Source organism: Mirounga angustirostris, unplaced genomic scaffold (assembly GCF_029215605.1).
Source record: "Mirounga angustirostris isolate CCGP_5_RB_7025 unplaced genomic scaffold, mMirAng1.0.hap1 SCAF_5, whole genome shotgun sequence".
Taxonomy (NCBI): Eukaryota; Metazoa; Chordata; class Mammalia; order Carnivora; family Phocidae; genus Mirounga; species Mirounga angustirostris.
In genome coordinates this window covers 136,648,562-136,666,768 of record NW_026991713.1, presented here as the reverse complement: position 1 = coordinate 136,666,768, position 18,207 = coordinate 136,648,562, and positions in this window count along the sequence as shown.

Below are 18,207 nucleotides of genomic sequence, written 5' to 3'. Positions count from 1 at the left end.
AACACGTTCTCACAAGGGACAAGGTTCCGTCCCAGAGCCCAGCCTCAGGTCACAAGGATGTGAGGTCACAGAGAGGTACGGAGACAGATAAGGGACATTGGTCTTTCTAATGAAATGGTCCCAAATTGTTTTGAGGACTGTGGGATGAAGATTCAATTGCACACCCTACCAGTGAAAGCCACGCATAGAAAGTACAACACTGGACAGTGACAAGCTGGCCACAAGAGCACTTGAGTCCCAGAAACTCTTGGGAACGAGCTACTGTCGTGACATGTGAGTCCCGAGCCAGCCAGAATGACGTGTGGCAGAAGATCGGACTCCTGCGCTCTAGGGTCTCCGAGTGCTGCAGAGTAGACCCACCTGCTCCAGGAGCACGAGTACCCACTGGCCACACTGAGAAAAATAGGAGGAGCCTTGCCTGCAAGGCAACCAGGAGGAGAGGCAATTTTCTCCACGTGGCAGGTGCAGAAATTGAGGGACAGAGAGGCTGGAGTGGACTTCCCAAAGGCCATGCAGGCCGTGGCCTTACGCAGAGAACATTCACTTCTCGCGGCAGAGCATGTTAGAATAAGGCAAAATCGAATCTACCAGCACCCTGGGCTCGTTGCCGACCGGGCACGCGCAGGGGAACATTGCGCCTGGCCCGCAGTGACTGGTGAGGGCCCGCAGGCGGGGGTCCCAGCGATCTGTTCCCAATTCGTCTCGCTCTCTGAGGACGCAAGGCTTTCTTTCTCCTGGTGTCACTTTGCCTCCTGAAGTAGAACATGTTGTTCTCTTAATAACAAGAAATTGTTGCCCAGTTTCGTCCTGTAATCCACATCGCTTCTCCCTTCTGGGCATAAGACCACATTTCATGGCCTCGTACACAGAACCACATGTATGAAAACATTCTCCAAACATACATCATAAACTTAGTCTTAAGTGGGGATCAAGAGCAGAGCTGTATGGAACCGCTTTCTCAATGGCCATGCAATCCACCGATACATTCTCCTGATACTAGCAGGGATGGGGCAGAAGCGAGAACATGGGGGTTTGTCCCCGTTTGGGAGGGATATGGTTCACTCCCGCCTGATCTCAGGCAATTACATGTGCACACACCCACGGAAGCATGTATACACACTAGAAGCACATTTGCACAGACTCAAAAGGAGCTACGTATGGGAGTATTCGCCAAAGCTTTGTTTGCAACAGTAAAGACGTGGAAGCAACCTCCATACCCATCAACAAACATAATAAAAACCAGAATCTGGCATGAACACATGGGGGGGTTATTCTAGGGCGTTCCAAGTGTACCCACTATGTGTGCATGAATCAACCCTAACAGCTTTCAGGGGAGGCCCAGCTCAGACCAGGGGCCATACGTGGTCCTAGAAAGCAGGTCTTCAGGCCTGAGCTCTTGCACGAGGTGACTCCCCAAGCAGGTGGCAAGAGGGACCCACCTGCTGGCAGCCAATGCCTGGCCCCACTCCTGCCACCCATGGAGAGTCGAGGTGGGAAGGGTGTGCTGACACACACCCTGTCTCTGGGGCTCGATGGGTGTGGGCCATGGTGACAACCATCTCTTGGTAGTGGAGGCTGGTGGTGGAGGCCACCATGCTCAAATGCAGAAGGGAAAAATGGTGCCCTCTGGCCAGGGTGGTGTGGATGCTGGAGGGCCTCCCTGCAGCTCCTAAAGGGACCCTGCCTCCCTCAGACCGAGGGCTGGCTTTCCTGAAAACTAGGCCCCGGCCTGATTGGGAGAGAAACAGAGACACTGAACTTACTGCTCCTGCAAGACTGCCCTTTGCAAACCAAGACCCTGAAGGGAACCCTGAGTGGGGGTGCTAGGGTCCATGGACCCGAGGACCCCGAGCTCCAGCTTTGCCTGCACTCCTGGGCCTGCAGAAGTGCCCTGCATTGCTAGAGATGACAAGCCTGCCCCTGCCAGGGTTCATGTGCAGGCCCTCTGAGAGGCGGTGACCCCCAAGGTGATGCAAGCCCTCGGGGTCCCTGTCCTGCTGCCTCCCTGTGCTGGGACAGTGAGCCCGTCCCGTCCCACCATATGGGGCAGCGCTGACACCATGGGAAGGGGGGTGGTGCAGCAAGGCGGCTGCAGGTCTGGTCTTGTCTGATCACTGGCAGGTGCTCAGGGGACGGACGCGCCCCACCACCTCCACCTGAGGGTCTGGAGTGTTCTGTGGGGCAGGGCGGGGCAAGGCAGACGGACACTGGGAAGCAAAACCACACACGCAGGTTCAAAGGTAAAAACCTCATCATCCGCTCTCCCTGAGCAAAGAAAGTAGCAGAGGGGAGGCTGAGCAGAGGGTGATTGCTGGGATGGAGTCTCTCTCCCCTGGGAGCAGAGATGACAGGCCCTCCCCGGAAGCTGCATTATAAGTCTGGGCTCTCTCTGCCCCTACAGTGATCCTACAGCCCTTGTGATGACAGGGAGAGGCCAGGGGGTCTCCTTTCGCCCCCACCCCTGCCCTGCCCAGTCCAGGAATGCACTGGGCTTCCCTCTGCACCTGCCCAGGAAGGGTGCAGAGAACACGTGGGCCGGTCCTGCTGTGCACTCCCCAGGTATCCTCACTGTGCCAGATAGCAATCCCTTCCCAGCCTTGTCCCCTCCCGGCCTGTCCCCCTCCCCCTCTCCTTTCTCCCACTCCCAACCTTTCTGCTGAAGCCCTGCATCCCTGGGCTCTCCCCATAGCCATCCCTAAGGCCAGCCTCTCTGTCTGAGCCCCAGCTCCCAGGGAGGGTGAGTCACACCATCCCAACCCCCAAAGTCACAGCAGAGTCACTGTCCCCCTCCCTTCAAACAGAGGAGGAGCCAAGGCATTAGCAGACCCATGGCTGAGCTGCAGGAGGGCCGAGCATCTACAGCCCTTTTTAGATGAAAAATGCACAAAAGGGCTCTCCAAAATGACAGCAAGATCTGTGTGGAAGGTGTGAAATTCAACTCACCAATAACAATTTTTTGCAATCACCTGAACTGGTCATTGATAATAGAATACAGGCCAAGCTTATGGATTTGTATACAACCTTCACTGATGGTTATTTACATGAACAGACCTTCTCTTTAGAAATGGCAAAATGGTAAAGCCAATTTATCATTAATTCTTTTAAATCTAAAGTTCATCTAAAGTCGTTCATTGAACATTGTACAAAACTGGCCATCACAACGGGGCGCCTGGGTGGCTCAGTCATTAAGCGTCTGCCTTCGGCTCAGGTCATGATCTCAGGGTCCTGGGATCCAGCCCCACATCGGGTTCCTTGCTCGGCAGGGAGTCTGCTTCTCCCTCTCCCACTCCCCCTGCTTGTGTTCCCTCTCTCGCTGTCTCTCTCTCTGTGTCAAAAAATAAATTAAAAAATCCTTAAAAAAAAAAAAAAACTGGCCATCACTACCATCAATCTAATATAAAAGCAGTCTCCTCCTCCGCGGATAAATGACATATTCATAGGCTTTATGGAGAGCTGCCATACAGAGCAAAATATTCCACCCACCCCCAGCTGGGACTGCCTGAGTATAGGACAGCCCAGGAAGCTGAAGCAAAGACGATTTCGTATTTAACCTGAGCCGCTTGATACAAACAGACCTCTCCTCATCCCAGATCTCCTCCTCTATCCAATCTGGGGATGGAGAAGCGAAAGATTTATCTAAAGCAGTACACTTCTGAGAGCAAGATTTAAACAGTAGTATCCATGCCCCTTAAGAATTTAGCTCATCTTAATAACTATCATACCCATTACTGTACATTCTTACAAGCTTGATTTTGTTACTAGTTTCCTATAATCCAATATCCCTTTACCCAACTCACCTGGAACAAACAGATTCCTACCTGCTGCCTGGCCTGTCCTCTCTTCCCAGGTCCTCGCCCACTTGGGGACCCCCTTGCTCCCTCAGACCTTCCCTGATGGCAAGCTGACACCCACCCTCAGTGCTGGGGTCCCACGGTTCACGATATCAGCCCCTGTCCTTGTATGTGTCCCAGATCTTCGCGTGTCTTTTCCTGATCTGTGCAGCAATTCTAGATTCCTTGAGGCAGAGACTGGGTCTGGAGAATGCGAATCTCTCCGTCACCATTCACGGACCTCAATACTCCTCACTAACTCCGCCGCTGATAAGCATTAGCGCGGATCGTGGTTTTCAAAGCAGCGGAGCCGAGGGGCAGGCGCCGATTGTAAGTATGGAAAGTAAGAGCAGAAACTCAGAATCATCACGGCGATCACCCACGATCATTGGTTTGTTCTGCATCGTGTGCACAAATACCTGAATGACTGATTGGATGTTTCACTTCTGAAGGTCACGCTAACGGCCTTGCAGGTCTACGTCCTTCTTACACGCACATCCACACAGATGCGTGTGCTTCTAGCTGCTCGTAACTTACACAGTGGGGCTTCTGGTCAAATCAAACCGAAGATTTGTCCGTTTCTTAAATGGTAACCTTCTAGGTTAGGTGAATTTGCTTTTATTTTGTTGCAAGTAACAAAATGCCTTCTGAGTGAGGCGTAACCAACAAGGACACGTAACTGTCCCGTGTAACAAGATGTTCAGAGGCGAGCTGTTCCAGAAGAGTCTGTTCTGGATCAGTTTCTCTAAGATGCTCTTGACTTCTGGCTCGTGGTCACAAAGAGGCAAACATAGCTCCAGACATCACATCCTCATGCCAAGTGTCCCCCCTTTGCCATGGAAGAAATCATTCCCCGCACACTTCCCACAGGCACCCTTGGCCACAGTGGGGTGATTTGCCCACCCCTAAAACAAGCCCTGACAAAGGGAGGCAGAGTGAGTGTGAGCAGCCTAGACTCATCACAGCTCAGTCCTCAGGATTGCGGGGGGGGGGGTCATTATCCCCAAACACATTGTCCCCCCTCCTCACACCAGAGCAAAACCAGGGTCCTAATAGGAAGAAAGGCCCTGTGGAGAGGTGGCTTTCGGGTATGCAACCAGCAGCACTGCTGTGGGTCCCCCGACCCAGAAGAAGTACCAATTACCTTTGTTCAGGTGCATCTCGTCGTCAACAGCTGAAAAGGACTAGAAAGGAGACAGTTCTTTCATCTCCATAAGACAGGAGCTGAGCTCCTGGAACTCACTAGCCTCGGCCCCGTTTACTTCGACTAAATACACCTCCAGTCAGAGAAGCTGTTCTTCCTCCTCTCCCAGCAGAGATTCACAGTGCGAGAAGACCTTTCTGGCTCCAGAAAGAAGCCGCGAGCTACTCCGTGTTGCAGAGCAGGTTCAAATTTCAAAGGAATCCCTGACCTCTTGGGGTCCAGGGGCCCCCGTCTATATCGGGCCAAACTCACAGTGGAAGCCACAGTGGGCATCAACCAACCATGTCTCAACTGTCCACACAGCCATGACTCGAATTTCACATTAGTGAATCCTTACTTCTGAATTCAGACAATGAAATCGGAAGCTTCCAGGTTACCGCAGGTTACCTTACGCACAGCTGTCTGGGAATAACGTTCTCAATGGCCCTCTCCCACGGAAAACAACAGCCAGGACTTCCGCTCCCCAAGCCCCAAATTACAAAGAGAGAACACAAAGCTCTCTGTCGCACAGCCCCCAAAATGGACTAACTTGCCCGAGTTACAGGTCAATTCCAGGTCCGGCAAGGCTGTTCCCTACAAGGTCCAGACTCACCGCAGCTGCTCCCCGGGAGGGAGTGCCTGGCCTCTCCACACCAAATGTCATGCTGACGTGGAGTCCAGGCTTGCTCTGGTCACCTGAGGCCCCAGTGTGCAGCCCAGAACTGAATTTCATGTGAATTCAGTAAACCTTCGAAAGAAAGAGTGTAATGTGTCTTCAAGAGTCATCCACCCAGAAATGACTTCGAAAGGACATTCAGTAATTCATTCACCAAATATGAGTTTTACTCTATCAAGGGCTGAGCACCGGGTATTCAAGAGGAACAGGAAAGACCCTGCATCTTGCTGTCTGGGCACACGTGTGGTCAACACAGAGGCTAAAGCTCATTGTTCCCTAAAACCACATAGTGCTAACACCCTAAACTTCTTCCTGAAACTCTGATTAAGCAAGCCAGCTGCTTTTCAGTGACCACATACCCATCTTTGATCTAGCATTTTTAGGCTTCCTGGAAAGTGTCCTGGGTAAACACTTGTAATATTAGCAGAGATGATTATCTGAGAAATTGAGCAATTATCTTATGTAGTCAGTTTATAAGGAAATGGTACTTGCTTTTGGGAACTGAAAGTATAATGTTGGCATAACCTAAAACAAAACAAAACAAAACAAAAAAAAAACCCTTCTAAAACCAGGACCAGAAAGCTAAAATTTAAAGAAATATTGCTAATTTCTTTTTATTTTTGTGGTAAAACAATTTAGCATTTTAACCATTTTTAGGTGTACAGCTCAATGGCATTAAGCACATTCATGTACAACCTTCGCCACCATCCATCTCCAGAACTTTCTCATCGTCTCAAACTGAAACTCTGTCCTCAGGAAAAACTAACTCCAGACACCCTCCCCAGCCCCGGACACCCCCCATTCTACTTTCTATTTTTTGACTCCTCTAGGGACATCGATAAGTGGATCAGACAGTATTTGTCTTTCTGTGACCAGGTTATTTCACTGAGCATAACGTCCTCCAGGTTCGTCCCTATTGTAGCAGATGTCAAATTTCCTTCGCATTTTAAGGCTGAATCATGTTTGTTGTATGGATATACCACATTATCCATTGATAACCACTTGGGTTGCTTTTAAAAGCGACTGTGAATCATGTTGCTCTGAATATGGGTGATAAATATGTTTGAGTCTCTGCTTTCGGCTGTTTTGGATATATACTCAGAAGTGGAATTGCTGGATGGTATGGTAATATTCCGTCATTCTGTTTTCCCAGGACTTCTGCATTCCCACCAGCAGATCACGAGGGTTCCGATTTCTCCACATCCTCCCAATGCTTGTTATTCTGGGGGTTTCTTTGTCTTTTATAGTAGCCATCCTAATGCGTGAGGTGATAGCTCACTGTGGTTTTGATTTGCATTTCCCTGATGCTGAGTGATGCTGAGCATCTTTCCATGGGCTTATTGGCCATTTGTATGTCTTCTTTGGAGAAATGTCTGTTCGGGGCCTGCTCCGTTTTTTATTCGGGTTTGTTTTTTGTGTTAATAATGTTAATCTCTTAACTAACAAGAACCTATTATAAAATTTCAAATGTTCACTCATGAAAGATTTTTTTTAAAGATTTATTTACTTATTTATTTTAAAGAGAGAGCAAGCAAGGGGGCAGGGGCAGAGGGAGAGAGAGAATCTCAAGTAGACTCTGTGCCGATTGTGGAGCCCGATATGGGGCTCAATCTCAGGACCCCGAGATCACGTCCTGAGCCAGAACCAAGAGTCGGACACTTAACCAAATGAGCACACCCAAGCGCCCCTCATGAAAGATTTTTATTTTTAAAAAAATCTCAAGGAAAGTCTTAGGAATGCCTGGATGGCTCAGTCAGTTAAGCATCTACCTTTGGCTCAGCTTATGATCACAGGGTCCTGGGATCTAGTCCCACACGTAGAGGACTACATTCCCATGTAGAGGAGCCTGCTTCTCCCTCTGCCTCTGCCTGACACTCTCCCTGCTTGTGCTCTCTCACTTGTTGCTCTCTCTCTCTGACAAATAAATAAATAAAATCTTAAAAAAAAAAAAAAAGAAAAATCTTAGACATGAGTTATGAAAGCAGAGGGAAGGGTGCTTCACACCGTTAAGCATACAGGGGCCCTGGGGAAATGTACAAAGCAAACCTGGACTTTGCCTTTTGTAACATTTGGCAGTGGGAGAAATTAGTTTTCAGCCCCCTGACAGAGTGGAGATGGCGGCCAGGCTGCACGGTGGGGGCATGAAATCAGCTCGTGCATCCCTCTTCTGCACTTAGACACACAGATGGACAAACAGCTTTCAGATCTCACTTGAATATTTTTTTTTAACCAAGTAAGTTATTTACTTTCCTTCTCCATTCAGCTGCTGTAAAAGGAGAGGAAAATGAACAGGACATCCACAATTTAAACCAGAAGAAAACACCAAAATTTTGTTCCGACCAACCTTCTACAGACTTGTCGATTTCATAGACCTCAACCATCTACAGACTTCATGGTGAGTAGAATAAGGCACCCCTGCCCGCCACGAAGATGTCCATGTCCAAATTGCTGGAACCTGTGAATACATTACCTGATGGCAGAAAGGACTTTATAGATGTGATTTTATTAAGTATTTTGAGATGATCAGGTTATTCTGGATTATCAGGATGGGCTCAGTGTGATCCCAAGGATCCTTAGAAGAGAGAGATCAGGGATGAGAGAAGAAGCTACATTCCCAGCTTTGAAGATGTGGAAAGCAGGTGGCTTCTAGAAGCCAGAGGAGAGAAGGAAACAGATTCCCCCCTAGAGCCGAAGGAAGGTTCCAGCCTGCCAGCACCTGCATCTGACGCCAGTGAAACCCACTGTGAACTTCTGACCCCCCAGGGCTATAAGATATTAAGTTTCTGGGCTTTTTTCTGTGTGTTTGTGTGTGCGTGTGTGCGTATTTGGAATTGTGAGCTCATCTTCGGTGGACTCGGTGGTAAGACCATGTGATCTGGGGCACGGGAATGTTTTTTCCAGAGAGGTTTTGCGCTTACTGCTGGCGGGCATCACAGAGATAGTTCTGAGCGTCCTAGTTATGGGTAGCTTCTCGGGTAGTGTACATTTCAGATGCAAGTCTGCGCAAGCAGCGAAGTTAATATTACATTTCTCAGGGGAGATGTTACTCTGCTGGAAGGACTCCATCAGAGCCCGCTATCTTTGTCCCCCTACCCCCTCATCTTCCCGCTAGGTTACTTGCACTCCACCTCGTGCACCAAGGGACAGACCCTTGAAGGGTCCGGGCTTCCTGCAGGATTCTCACCCTGTGCACCTCCCTGCCTGAGGCCGCAGGTGGTTAAACGCCTTGCGCAACCCCGAATTCATTCACTCACCACAACAGCATCTGCTCATCCACTTACCACACTGACTTTCACTCTCTTTGTCTCATCTGCCTCTGGAGAGTTTCCTTTCTTTCTTGAGAACTTAGCTATGAATTTACATTTCCGCCCTGAATCCAGCATTTCCAAATGTTTGTAGCAGAAGGGGTTTCAAGTGTATTCTTTTCTCTTTTTTTAACATATTTATTTATTTGTTTGTTTGTTTGTTTGTTTATTTATTTATTAGAGAGAGAGCATGCAAGTGGGGGGAGGGGCCCAGGGAGAGGGAGAAAGAAAATCTCAAGCAGACTCTGCACTGAGCACGGCACCTGACATGAGGCTCAATCTCATGACCCTGAGATCATGACCTAAGCCAAAACCAGGAGTCAGATGCTTAACCCACTGAGCCACCCAGGCGCCCCTCTTTTTTTATTTTAAGTAGACTCCCCACCAAGTGGGGAGCCCAGTGCAGAGCTGGAACTCACCACCCCGAGATCATGACCTGAGCTGAGATCAAGAGTTGGACACTTAACTGACAGAGCCACCCAGGCTCCCCTTGAACTCCATATTATTTTCTTAATAAAATCTTTATATATTTCTTGCTAGATGTATTTCTGTTTGCTTACTTTTGTTGGTATTTGGTTGCTTTGAGAAATAGAATATTTTCCGTTTTTACTGTTTATTGCTGATATGTAGGATAAGAACTGATTTTTATACCTTTTTTAAGCCATTAATAGTACTGGATATAATAAGTTGCTTCGATGGACAATGAGGTGATTTAAATTTGTGCTGTTGTGAGCCACCACATTTGTGATACTTTGTCTCAGCAGCCTGAGGCCAACAGGGGTTAAACAGCTTCCCACAGTCACCTGGTCACAACTTAGACCAGAGGAAGGAGTCCCCTTTGAGTGAGCCTGGTGGAAACTCCAACAAAGGACGCTATGGAAGCAATTATCTGATATGAGTAGACTGTAGGTGGTCTCAACTTCACACGCTGGGATATTGTGGTACCTGTAATATCTGTGATAATTCTGTGTAGCTTACGTACCTCGGGGAGGTTCATTCCTCCCTGAGCAGTACCGTGGTTCACATCACCAAGTCAGAAATGAGTTCCAGACCCACCTCTTACTCGCTGTGTGGCCTTGGGGCTTGTGACCTACCCTCTCGGTGCTGTATTTCTTCCTCTGCACAATGAGGAGAATAATACGACCTGCTATATCAGGTTGTCATGGACATCGACTTCCGGGAAGCTCCTGGGGCAGTACCTGCGTATCGAGGACCCCGACGGGAGTTAGCTCTTACAATTCCTTGTGTCACGAGAGTTATAAATATGTCAAGGAAATGGGCGCCTGGGTGGCTCAGTTGGTTGAGCGTCTGCCTTCGGTTCAGGTCATGATCCTGGAGTCCCAGGATCGAGTCCCGCATCGGGCTCCCTGCTCGGCAGGGAGTCTGCTTCTCCCTCTGACCCTCCCCGCTCTCATGTGCTCTCTCTCATTCTCTCTCTCTCAAATAAATAAATAAAATCTTAAAAAAAAAAAAATGTCAAGGAAATACAGTGCTTTGCTGACCTAGGATCTGCTATGAAAGTTTATAAAATAAATAGACCATTTTACTATTTTCGAAACCAAAGTGTACCCTTCCTTGTGATTATACCCTAAGAATTTGGTTTTGTTTCTGATAAGTAGCACAATTTCTAGGATAACGTATTTGGAATGACTCCACTTGGGTGAAGGTACACGTTCTCACAAAGAAGCTTGTCCGTCACCCACATGTCTCCACGCCCCACTTCCTGGGAGTGGAGGTACTGATACAGAGGAAGAAGGTTCACATTCCATCAGCAGAAATGCCCTGATATCCCAGGATGGGGGAAGGCAGGAAGGCGGGTGGGAGGGTTTCCACGCTGGTCCTGGTCCCAGCAGAGGGAGACGGTGGTCAGAGAGGGGCCCCTTTGCTCACTCACAGTCAGAAAGAAAGGGTCTCACAATTTTAAATATTCCTTCGCTTGGCTTTAAATACCTGAAGACTTTTAATGTTTGATTACCTTTTCTTTTGATATTATAATTCTCCCATTTGCATTAGAGTCCTTGACGTGTTTCCTGCTGTATTAATGATTAAACTCTTCCATTTTTATATGAAATCTTGTCTAAAATGTTTTTAGATAAAAGCTTTTCTGGGGCGCCGGGCTGGCTCAGTTGGAAAAGCGTGCGACTCTTGATCTTGGTCTGTGAGTGCGAGCCCCACGTTGGGTGTGGAAATTACTTAAATAAATAAACTTTAAAAAAAAAGCTTCTTTGGGTTTACAAGTTATCTTAATAACATAGGCCTTATCTGTGACCACTAGAAGGTTATATCTTCTCCTTATCTCATTAGACAAAGACACATGATGTACACATTGGTGTAAAAGGCAGTAAAGCAAATAATTAAATCCTAGCCAGAAAAGCCAGGCTGCTCAGCATAGTCCTATTCGACCCCATCCTAATGCCCCAAAATGACCAAGTCAGATGGTATAAGCTGATAATTCGAATGATTAATTATCATAAAGTACAAAAGACTCCATTAAAGACCTCTTTATCCTGGTCCTGGCTCTGTGAGGCGAAGGTAAATTACGGATCTTACCTGAATAGATAACTCATCTAAGGGGATAATTTCCAACACGGGAAATCCTCCCTGAATAAAAGGAAGACTAGGTGCCCAGGCCATAGTGCGTGCGGTCGATCTGGGCACGGCTGCATACAGCAGGCACTCAATAAACGGGTATGGAGCACACAGATGGGAGGAGAGACCAGGTGAGACAGCGCGTGTGCAAAGATGAACTGGTGCCCCGGCCCGGGTGGGGCGCTCGCGGGTGGGAAAGTGCTGATGTCCGTCCAAGGGCTCCCCTGGCCTGCCCCCTGCTTGGACACCGTCCAGGGATGTGCGGTGTGAAGCACACACAGAATAGACCCTCCAGGCAGCTCCTTCCTGCCTCCCACAGGCCTCACGCCCCCCGCTCCCCCCTGCACCTGACCCACCGTCAGCCCCCGTGTGAGATGCCGTTCGTGCACGCTGTCCTTCTGAGCCGCTTCCCTTCCCGACCTCACCGAGGGCAGCACCCAGCACCCACACGCCCCGGACCCTTCCTCTCTCTGAACACACCCATTCCACCCTAATGCTCGCGGACACCTGCCTCCAGCCACAGGGCGAGCTCGAAATATGAGCAGTCGGCAGCGAAATATGATGAAATATGCTTGTTGAGAGATGAGGAATACAAGAGCCAGTTTCAAAGAACATCAAATAGTATTCGAAAGTAAGGTCATACTTCTGCTTCAGCAGATACGCTGTACCCAGCCCCCATCTCACCCGGTTCCAGGAATATGATCGCATCCTGGCACCGATTCTAAAACCTTTTTATGAAATCATAGTAACGTAAGATGATAGACTGTTTTGTTTGCTTATCCTTGGACCAAATGAAAAGTTATCGACCTCTGTCATCCCCGAACATTTTGAAAATCTTCCTGGTGGTTGGCCTTCAAAAGTCAACCGACGCGCTATTCTGGAAGATCAGTGGCAGGAGTGAACATTGGGACCCTGCTCTACATGCTAGTTTTCCCTCAGTCTCCTTCGTGGTGCTGTTCAGGTGTCCACCAAAACGCAGCAGAAAGGACTGCACACTTTCCTCCAAACACATCGCCTTGTGCACGTTAAATACGTACAACCTTTTACGCGTCAGTCACACCTCAACAAAGTGGTTTATTTTTTTAAAAAAGATTTATTTATTTATTTATTTATTTTTTTATTTTAGAGAGGTGGGGAGAGGGGCAGAGGGGGAGAGAGACTCTCCAAAATACCCGTGGTAAAAACAAAACAGATCAAATATCCCAGCGCTCCAGGATGATTCGGCACGGACCGGGAGAGCAGGTGGACGGAGCAAAGCAACAGAGACAGACTGTGTCAGGTGGCGGTGAGGACTACTGGGAGGACTCCAGGGAAGGACGGCCGTGGGAGCACTCCACAAAAGGAGCCAGAGAGCCTCCCGATAACTCTCCGGGAGACGGCTCATAAAAGTTAGGATGCACGCAAAGTGCAGGTTTGCTCAAAACTGGACAGTAGACAGGAAATTAGATGGGCTATAGAGGTCCCCGCAAGAGCATCTCAGGACAGCTTGAAGTAAAATGAAACTCAGCCCGCGGAGCACGTGCAAATAAACTGACTGGCCTCCCTGAGAGAACCAACAGTCTACACCTTCCTGAGGGAACCAACAGTCTACACCTCCTTAAGGGAACCAACAAGGTCTACCCCTCCCTGAGGGAACCAACAGTCTATACCTCCCTGAGGGAACCAACACGGTCTACCCTTCCCTAAGGGAACCAACAGTCTACACCTCCCTGAGGGAACCAAAGGTCTACCCCTCCCTGAGGAAACCAACATGGTCTACCCCTCCCTGAGGGAACCCACACAGTCTACCCCTCCCTGAGGGAGCCAACAGTCTACACCTCCCTGAGGGAACCAAAGGTCTACCCCTCCCTGAGGAAACCAACATGGTCTACCCCTCCCTGAGCAAACCAACACAGTCTACCCCTCCCTGAGGGAACCAACAGTCTATACCTCCCTGAGGGAACCCACACAGTCTACCCCTCCCTGAGGGAACCAACAGTCTTCACCTCCCTGAGGAAACCAACATGGTCTACCCCTCCCTGAGGGAACCCACACAGTCTACCCCTCCCTGAGGGAGCCAACAGTCTACACCTCCCTGAGGGAACCAAAGGTCTACCCCTCCCTGAGGAAACCAACATGGTCTACCCCTCCCTGAGCAAACCAACACAGTCTACCCCTCCCTGAGGGAACCAACAGTCTATACCTCCCTGAGGGAACCCACACAGTCTACCCCTCCCTGAGGGAACCAACAGTCTTCACCTCCCTGAGGAAACCAACATGGTCTACCCCTCCCTGAGGGAACCCACACAGTCTACCCCTCCCTGAGGGAGCCAACAGTCTACACCTCCCTGAGGAAACCAACATGGTCTACCCCTCCTTGAGGGAACCAAAGGTCTACACCTCCCTGAGAGAACCAACATTCTACGCCTCCCTGAGGGAACCAACATGGTCTACACCAGTCAGTCACTACCCACGACCCCCTCTGTTTAAGGTGACGAAGGGCTTTCTACATGGCATTTCCTTTCCTCCTCAAAAGGTGAGCCCTGTGTGATCTTATTCCAGCTCAGTAGGCCTACAGCCTCCCCCAGAGCAAATCTGAGCTGTGTGTTAAGTACTTGAGGGGGGAATCTTTTAAAAAAAACACAAGTTCTGATAGGTGCCATCTCCTCATATCTGTGTGCATGTCCCTGTTGTTACAGACACTTCATCCCAGTTACTGTTATAATTTATTGATTTAAATGGTATACGCAGTGGGATTGCCAGCATTTGAGAGTTATGTCTTCAAAACTTTGCATGACCGTGCTCAACTGAACACCAGCTCATAGTCTGTCGCTAGTTCATTTTCCTCTTTAAATATGGCTTCCTAAGAATGATATTATATTTAATATAAATAAAGCATTATCAGAAAAGGTTTAAATCAAACAAATTGGCATTGACCCAATTGAACTAAATGTTTATGCACCTTTGAAACATATTCACACAAATACTTTCATCAGTGTCTGTTAGGAATATGATATCCAAAAGGCCGTGTGAAATGAGAATAATTTTTAAAAACTACAGTTAGCAATCTCGTATCAAATACTTAAAGTTATTTTTGTACAAATGTGGACAGAATGCCACAAATCATTGAATTGTTATCCATGAAAACTTTAAGCAGTTTTAATCTTGGATTTGAAATATGCAACCATATTTGTGCTTTCTCCCCACCCCCATCCCCAGAATAACATAATCACTTGTGCCTGTAAAACAAGAAATCAACAGACTGACCACATACCACAGAAGATTCAAGTAATGGTAAGTGGAGACTTGTCTAATTCACTTAAGAAGATAAACTCTGACTGTTTGTCCTTCAATAATTCATAATCTCATTAAAGTGTGAAGCATAAAGTAGGTTTAAGAAAAACACCTACCGCAAATATTTGTGCATGATAAATGACTGATTTAAGGTCATATGAAGCAAGTGACAGGTTTGCACCTTAACCTCTTTCCATACAGAGGAGGGCAGATGGTTCTGCTTGGCCCCATAGGGACCGTCTGGTCACGGGGAGACCCTCGGGGTGCCTTCTGTGAGGAGGGATGGAGCTCACTAGCGTCATTGCATCATAAACAGGATCAGTAAACAGTCTCACAACTAGAAAATACTTTTCTCAGAAATACCTCATTTATTCTGCATTTTTTGTGGAACCTAAATTATTTCGGAATCTATCTTTAAAACTATTTTTAAAATACCAAAAATAATTGTAATAAAGGAACACAGAGAGAGATTTTGTTCTTGCTGCCAGATTTGAGGGGGCTCTACATGACTGCTATTGCATTTACATTTACAATGTGATTAATTTGAAATGTACAAATGGTTAATTAGTTAGGGTGAGTCCTGAACAACACCATCCACGTGTTTCCCCCTACACTAGATGCGTAAGGTTTACTTTGCTTTTACTCTGTTGGAATATTGAATAATATCAATGAGCAAGAATTACCGAACACCAGCATGGTAAATAAGTGAGAACCTAGGGATTGTTTACTACAATGATAATGGTGTTAAGTCCTCACAAAGATGAAAGAAGTGCTTTTAGCTTAAAATGTAATAGATTGCTTCCTGTAATGTTCTCAGCCAACAACGAGAAGCTGTAGAAGAAAAAGGAACACGTTCTGCTTAATCCACAGTGACAATTCAAATTGCTGACAGGTATCAAAATGGAATGTGGTCTGCACCTAAAAGCTAGTGGCAGACCAAATACCATGAGTACCCAAGACACCGTGCTGGACGACCACAGAAAATCACATCTGTGGCAGCCCCAACCTTGGGGAGAAACTTCCAAACTCATATTGGATAAGAAGTGTGCAAATTCAGGGTGCTTGGGAGGCTCAATCGGTTAAGCATCTGCCTTTGGCTCAGGTCACGATCCCAGGGTCCTGGGATCGAGCCCCACATCGGGCTCTCTGCTCAGGGGGAGGCCTGCTTCTCCCTCTGCGTGCCACACCCCCTGCTTGTGCTCTCTTTCTGACAAATAAATAAATAAAATCTTAAAAAAAAAAAAAGAAGTGTGAATATTCGATAATACAATGTGACATCATAAAAGCTGCACAAATATTAACATACTTCAAGAAAAGGACAGTTCACCTCAAACCTGTTGGGTGAGGGAGGCTGATACTGATACAAACTCATATAAATGGACGACTTAGGAAGTGTCCTTATATAGGACTTAAGAAATGTTCTTTCTTTGTTTTTTTCACTGCAAATCATTTTTATTTTTTTAAGTGTTCTTTCTTTTGAACTTATCAAAGAGTGCAAATATAAGATTTCTGCTATCAGTAAATCGTCTGTTATTCCACAAATACCTTGGAAGTCAGCTTGAACCTGCTCAGTAATGGACAACAAGACACTAATGAAGTGTTTGGGGTAAAAAAGGAAACCAGACTCGCTCACCACCTTCTGGCTCCCCCCACAGTGAAGGGTCTGGCACCTAGCCATGTCGCCTCTGTCTGACTGCGGCCAGTAGGGATAGAAAAACCCACAGGGACTGACTCAACTGTTTCTGGGCAGGGCAGCTGGTTTCAAAAATTCCTTGTTTTTAGCCATACTTTTCCCACCCCTGTTTGCCTTTTTATTAATAATTAATCAATGGTTATTGATAATTACTTCCGAAGTGCCAGGAAAGCTCAGGTGTCATGCCTTGGATGAAAGTAGGTTCTCTAATTATCTCGACAGCCCTTCCGGTTGGCTTATCTTCACGTCCTTGATAAGATCCTGCAGACAGAGGCACTTAAATCCCTTCCTGAAAGGCACCCAGCTAGGAAGTGGCTGGGCTAGACTCACACCAGAGACTCACTCCCCAGCTCACACTTGTGACGAGGAAGTTATTTTTTGTTATATGTAAAAACCCCAAATTACTTGCATATCAGGAGGTCCTAGAAGAGCAGCAGAGCGTTGTGGCCAAGTGCCGGGGCCATGGACCAGCTGGATCGGGCCCTCCCAGTGGGTGACTGTGGGCAAGATAAAACGGTCTGTCACTCAGTGTCCCTGTCTAGTTACTGGGAACACAAGCAGGACTTCCTTCATAGGGATAGTAGGTGGTTGTATGAGTTAAAAACGCTTATAGGGCTTTAGAACAGTGTCCCACACATAGCAGAACACTCACTGAAAAATGATTTAATTTGATGCATCTCGATGGAAAAGTCCACACTCAAATTGAGATCCTGTTTCTGAGACCCAGTACTTGTCAGTGCAAAGCTTTTTTCAACGTAAGAGCCCCACACTGACCGAGGTGATTCTGAATTATATCATATTAGGATCTGCACAGTAGCTGTTGGATATGATTTACAAACATAAGTGACCTGACAGGAAAAGAGACAATGCAAAGGAAAGTCAACTCATGATTTGTGTTTCCCTCCTATAATAAAGCCCCACGTTTCTGAGCACACCCGTGATCTCTTGTGAAGAGAAACTTTAAGGATGTAAATTCTTTCTAGGATCAAGTAAGTACAACAGATACTTGGGAAAGAATCTCAATTATCTCAAGGTCAAATAAACCGGGATCCTTGTTCAACAAAGTGGAAGCTAAGATGCGGTTAGGAGATTGGGCGGGAAGTTCCCCTTGATTACCACATAAGTTTAAAATAGCCTTGTTTTAATAAGAACTTTGAGGAACCTTAAGGAGTGGAGTTAGTCAGAATGACTCATTACCCCAAGGACAAGGAGAAATAGTAAAGACTTTACTGTCTGGTCTTGGCTCATCACTGAACTCCATTTGCTCCTTGTGACCAAAATAGCCAAAACTATTTGAGAGACCGTGAACTTGCAACGTGGACCCTCTCATCTTCCCTTTAAAAGCATAAGATAACCTAAAACGAATAAGCAGCAAAATGCCCATTGTTCTCAATTCATACAATGAATTAGTTACCGGGGAGTCCAAAGGCCATTATACTGTTGATCGTTCCCAAGACTGCACATTTTGTGTGTGTGTGTGGTTTTAAATCAAGTCATTTTTCCTCTCTCTCAAATAAATAAATAAAATCTTTCCGGGCGCCTGGGTGGCTCAGTTGGTTAAATCAAGTCATTTTTTTTTTAAACAAACCTCTAGGCATGTTTACCCTCCCCCATCTTAATATTTCAAGGGCCAAGTTCTTCTATAAACATGGGAACTT